Source organism: Salvelinus sp. IW2-2015, linkage group LG18 (genome assembly GCF_002910315.2).
Source record: "Salvelinus sp. IW2-2015 linkage group LG18, ASM291031v2, whole genome shotgun sequence".
Lineage (NCBI taxonomy): Eukaryota > Metazoa > Chordata > Actinopteri > Salmoniformes > Salmonidae > Salvelinus > Salvelinus sp. IW2-2015.
Window position 1 is genome coordinate 31,316,930 of NC_036858.1, and position 5,895 is coordinate 31,322,824.

The 5,895-nt window shown below is 44.4% G+C and overlaps 1 protein-coding gene, 1 long non-coding RNA gene and 1 pseudogene across 3 annotated transcripts in view; 1 reads left to right on the forward strand and 2 right to left on the reverse strand.

Annotated features, from left to right (window-relative positions):
• Positions 1-948, forward strand: LOC139029150 (uncharacterized). The gene is made up of 2 exons (XR_011481437.1): positions 1-80; positions 654-948. It is a non-coding gene; the product is annotated as an uncharacterized lncRNA (long non-coding RNA).
• The window catches only part of pkdcca (protein kinase domain containing, cytoplasmic a), a 451,220-nt gene that overhangs the window by 256,979 nt on the left and 188,346 nt on the right, over positions 1-5,895 (reverse strand). The gene's annotated exons all lie outside the window — the stretch shown is intronic.
• The window catches only part of LOC111977475 (echinoderm microtubule-associated protein-like 4), a 55,956-nt pseudogene continuing 52,522 nt past the window's right edge, over positions 2,462-5,895 (reverse strand).

The following is a 5,895-nucleotide window of genomic DNA, read 5'->3' on the forward strand; positions in this document are numbered from 1 at the left end:
TTACGGCGAGGACTTCCTGATGCTGAGGAACCAGGTCCTACAGTGCTCAAGCAAAACACAGCAGGCCTGCTACACCAGGAGTGAGTATCACCACCAATAGTCCTTCACTTGGCTCCTGCTACACAAGGGCTGTGTTCATCCCTCTCTCTCATGAGCTCATTGGAGAGGAGAGAAAGGGCCCTCCCCTCGGACTTCCTTCACCAATAACCTTTCGAAGGGGAGGCGAGGAATTCGGAAACGAGGACGGAGGAAGCAAGGATTTGACAGCTAGTCACGTTTTCAGACAGCCCAGGACTGAGCAATATTACTTGTTCTTGGCAAGGCTGGTTCTCTGGATCAATTGGTAGATTGATGACATTAACTGTCAGACATGCCCATAATTACGTTGGATTGCATAATACAACAGTTAACACAACGTTTGGACCTTCAACAGGGCAACATCCAATTATCATGGACTTCTGACCATAACAAAATCAGTGACACAATAATGAATTATTCAATTGGGATACAAAAACAGAAGTGATCAAATCCGTAGCCTAACAATAAGTCTCATTGAATAAAACGGTTTGTGATAGTAAACTCCTTGATCCTAGTACATCTTCTGATAAAGACCTTCATCCTACATCTCGTAATGTTTTGTGTCTCCTCTACAGAGACCGGGGAGAAGGGCTGTGCTAGGCTGGAGTTATGCTCTCGACCAGGCTGGAAGTGCTGCTATCAGGACCGCTGCAATGCCTAGAACTGATTCCAGTGGACACTAACTCCACGGCCCAGGACAGGCAGGGGAAGAAGAGCAGGACAGATGAGAAATGATCTGTGATATCAGCTGACAGTGACCTGCTGTTTAGGACTTGGTGATTGAATGAGTTTGTATAAATAACTTGATAAAAATAACTTTAATTTGATGTAAAGTCACGTGAAATAAAGTCCTACGATATTGTAACCACCTATCTCGAGTCTGAAATGCTGCTATAGTATACATCGTTTCATCAGTGTTTTGTAAGCATGGAGAACTATTCACGCAGGATTTACAGGGTCACTTTACTCAAGTTATTCTTTCAAATGTGGGATGCTGAATCATGCTGCTCATAGGGACACTTGCATTTTTCCCTTTGCGGTACAGACGGACAGAATTTTCTCCTGTGTGTGTGTGGTGCCTGGCAGTCTGGGTCTTTTTATCTGTGTGGCAGTCAGTCAGCAAGATCTGCTGAATCAGAATGACACCACTTCTTGTGTTACCTACAGTCTAATACCACAGTCAGAGACCTCTGTCCACTGTTTACTCACAATGTCTAATACCACAGAGACCTCTGTCCACTGTTTACTCACAATGTCTAATACCCACAGATGATTCTCTGTCCACTGTTTACTCACAATGTCTAATACCAGCCAGAGGACCTCTGTCCACTGGTGTTACTCACGAAATGTCTCAATACCACAGAGACCTCTGTCACGACCACTGTTTAATCTCACAGGCAAGAAGATGTTCTACATCCTAATCTCACAGGTCAGAGACCTCTGTCCACTGTTTACTCACCAATGTCTAATACCACAGAGAACCTCTGTCCAAACTGTTGTTTACTCGCAAAATGTCTATATCCAACCGTCAGAGACCTCGTCCATCTGTTTACTCACTCAATTCTACTGTCTGAAAACATAATTGTGACCTAAACTTGAGCTGATTGTACAGAGTCTCTTGGTCACTCTCTGTTGTGTCATCTTACAAACAAATAAGTCTAATACCTAACATAGGAGACACTCTGTCCAACTTGACTTATATTACTCTCTTCTCAATGTCTAATACCACAGAGAGCCTTGTCGAGCTGTTTAGCTACAACAATAGTCCTGATAATATCCATCTCCACATCGGGCTCATAGACCTCTTCTGAGTGTTGTGTCCATCTTGATTTCACATCTACAAGGTTCATTTAATTAACCCCACGGTCTCAGTAGAGATTTTAACAAATAGATCCACATGATTTATAAATCCACACACATCTTTCATAATTCAACATCACGCCAGAGAACTGTCCACTTAACGGACCCAACTAGAAACTGAAACATCCATAATTGACTAGGGAAGACCGTGAAATGAATAACCGCTCCACTATACAGACACACACATACACACTCAGCAGGTCAGGTATCAGAGGATTCAGATTGACACAAAATCTCGTCACAGTTTGGTTTTCAGGATCAGTGACTTGTCGTCAGAGCTTGACAAAGTCCACATTTAATCCTTCCTCAAACATCTATGTCCCTGAGGCTGTTTCAGGAAGGTGTTTGAGGAAGGATTAAAAGGTGGACTTTGTCACGCTCCGTCAACAACTCAATGTTCCTGAAAACACAACAGTGACTCAATGTAAACTGAAATGATGTATAGAAGCAAACCCTTTCATACCACAGAACATTCAGAGCAAGATCAACACATAGATCAGTGGAAATACTCAAACATCAAAGCTTCTCTCTGTTTTAAAATGTTTATTTGCATTTTTTTATTTTTTTAAATCTTCAGTATTTTTCTAGAGACAGAGCGTCTCAAACATTGTCACGTGAAACATGTTTTTTCGTTGTTGTCATTCATACAGTATCTCATCACCATCAAATCATTTCAACATTTTATCAGCATCCCCGTCATCGTGGATGGTCATAACCATGTTTATTTTGAATATCACAAAAGGTTGTACATGTCTGTCCCCCCCCCCCACACACACACACTCCTTTATGCCCTCCCCCATTCCAACCACGGTGTCACAGCTGTTTTGTTCAAGGAGTGTTGGTGACACAACCCCAGTGTACCCATCTCCCTACCTCCCCCATTCCCGCCCCAGGACACTTAGACATTCATTCACAAGGCTGAGGTTTCAGACCAGTCAAGGAGCTTTGTGTTTTCAACTCACTTCTCTCCTTCCCTTTTTCCTTTGTGTGTTTTGGATACTAGCCATCTAACTCAAAAACATGATTCTATACAAGCCCTTCAGAAAAACTTCTCCTAAAAATATGGTTGAATAGAAATAATGGCCCTCTACCTCTCAAAATCCTTAGATCCTTGTCAGGGCCCAGTACACGGGATGCCCCTGGTGTCCAAATCCTCCACACCTTACTAATCCGCCCTATCTTAAAAAACATTTCCCCTCCCTTTAACCAACACAGGCAAAACCTACCGAACCTCCACCCCTGAACCCTTTCAACGTGGACAACAAGGTCAAGGCCATTCGTCAGAGCAACATTCAAAGTACATAACGGCTGTAGGCCCCCGATTGGTAGACCACTAACCAAGTCTACATGGGCGAGGTGATTGGCCATGAATACACTGTAAAAACAAGAGGAGTGACACCCCCAGAAAGCCAGTTCACTGTCCCCCACCATAACAACCTGTCATGGTAAGAAGAGCACATTATGCGGACTCGAGAGAGACATTATTTCACACTGTATTGTACGTGCTTGGCCTGTGGATGAGCTGGAGGAGTGTGCCCCCTAGTGGTAAAAGTAAGCAATGAAAAATGGTTCAGAGGGTCTATCTATATCTCAAGATGAAGAGACCAGATATATACACACAGGCATACCATTATATACATAAAGTAGCCACARCTGAAAGTACAAAATAAATGAGTATGGGAGGGGAAGATCTAGCAAGACCACATGCCCCCCGGGAAAACTGCTTTGTAGCGTTCAGGAAAGACTCCAGATATCGTAAGGTACGAGTTAGTTTATAGATTGACACCTGTCATTGTACGGGGTTCAAAAAGTGTGTTCACGTTCCATGCACACAGCATTCTGGGAAGGAAATCCCATGTTCACTACAACTACAGAACCACAGGGGGAAAAACTACAGGACAAACTACAGAGAAAATCTACCTATAGTAAAGCATTCCCAAGAAGGAAAAAAACGGTTGATTTGCAAGGACAAAAGAAATCTGAAAATACTCATAATATAAAAAGAGGTTCTTTGTGGGCCAGCTGGAAGTCTACATATTTGAGGACAACGCTAGAATAACATCAGCATAACATCGACACAACCATGCCCTCATGCAGTCTTTCAKTACGACTGATAACGTCTCGAACCTCTTCACTACAACCCTGTCAATGCCACATTACCGACCTTAGTACACCATCACCGACATGCACCTTACCTCCACAGTCCCGTGTCCACGACAACTACACCTTTCTACACCACATACCTTTTTACAAAGTCCTCTCTCTTCCTTCTGATAATGACAAACCTGGAAAATTACTATACTTACTATCAAAGTCTTTACTGTGCATTGCCACATATGCCTTAGTCATGGGTATACATATCCCTTCTATCGTCCTTCAAGCTTCCTTGCTATAGAAAGACCTCACTTTCCCTCTCTAGTCACGGACGGACAATTAAAAAGCAATCTCTCCAATTCTCTATCCCCTACTTCCTGCCGATAAACAGAAGAGAGTCTCGCTCTCTCTCTAGATGTACCGGCACATTCCCACCGACGGGAGACAGAGAGGGCTGTGTAGAAGAAGACAGAGGGGGCTCTCTCCCTCCCTCTGCTGGCTGCGTATTCCTGTGAGAGTGATCCAGTCCTGATTTCTGCAGAAGGGGGGGGGGGGGGGGGGGGGGGAATGACACAAATGTAGAAAACGGCGGATAGCAGACACTTAAGACTTCTTTTTTTTTCAATCTTTTTTTTTTCTTCTTAAAAACATCTCAGTCCATTCCAGCAGAGAAGGAACAGTCCCCAGGATAAGATTTTAAAAGGTATAAATCCAAAAGGGAAATACAAATAAACAGAAAAAAATGGCAGCATGTTATTGTAGGGCGAGCAGGTGAGAGTCTGCTGGGTACTGGTGGCTGGTGGTTCAGTGCGGTCACTGTGTCCATGGCCACAGGATATCCTATGGCTCATTATTAACCTTTCTGGCCGTTACAACGAGGCTGGATGGATGAGTTTCCTGCAAGGACTCTGGTAGAGAGAACAGCTTATTGCCATGGAAAGGCAGTCTTCATGCATGTCAGCCCACACACGCACACGCACACACATCTTGCGCAGCTAACCTTGTTGGGACATACAATTCAGTCCCATTCAAAATCCAATTTTCCTTAACCCCTAATCCTAACCTGTTCCCTTACCTTAACCCAAAAACCTAAACTTAACCCTAAACCTAACCCTAGCTGCTAACCCTAAACCTAATTCTAACCCTGACACTAATTCTAACCTTAACCCCCCCACACACACCTGTTTGAAAGCCCAGAGTGATGGAGTATGTTTTCATCAGCTGTATGTGATGGTGTGTTACTGGTTGTGTGTGGTCGCAAATGATGCTATGGTGTGTTATTGCAGGTTGTTGCATTATCGAGTAAGGACTAGATGAGTATATACGTTTCTATGGCAACATAGTTTAAACATGAGATCAATATTGAATAAGGGCTGGACTGAGGAGTGAGCATTAGCAGGCACGACTTAACCGTATGAACCAGAACAACACAACGTTCTCTCCTCACGCTCTCACAACGTTGGCTGATCATTTTAAAAACAACATCAACCACTAATATCACTGCCTTGTCTCACGTACATCCTCCATTCTTTTCCAAATAACGCAGACATTAAAAAGAAACAAAAAGAAGAGCATGAAGACACACTAAAACTGAAAACAAAAAGAGACCTGAACAGAGATGGAACCCTCCCGAGAGACGCAGCGACATCGAGGCGCCTCCAGGGGGAGTGCTGAGCAGGAGAGAGAGAGCGCTGGGCTGCATCACAACCGAGGCTCTTCACAAGGGCGGGGTGAAAGGGCGGCCCTCGTCGCTAGGCGTGGCCGTGTCGTCGCTGGGGTCCAGGCTGTCCTTGAGGCTCAGCGTGCTGTCAGAGGGGGGCGGGGTTAGCTCGGCGGGGGGAGGGGTTTCGGGGGAGCTCTCCT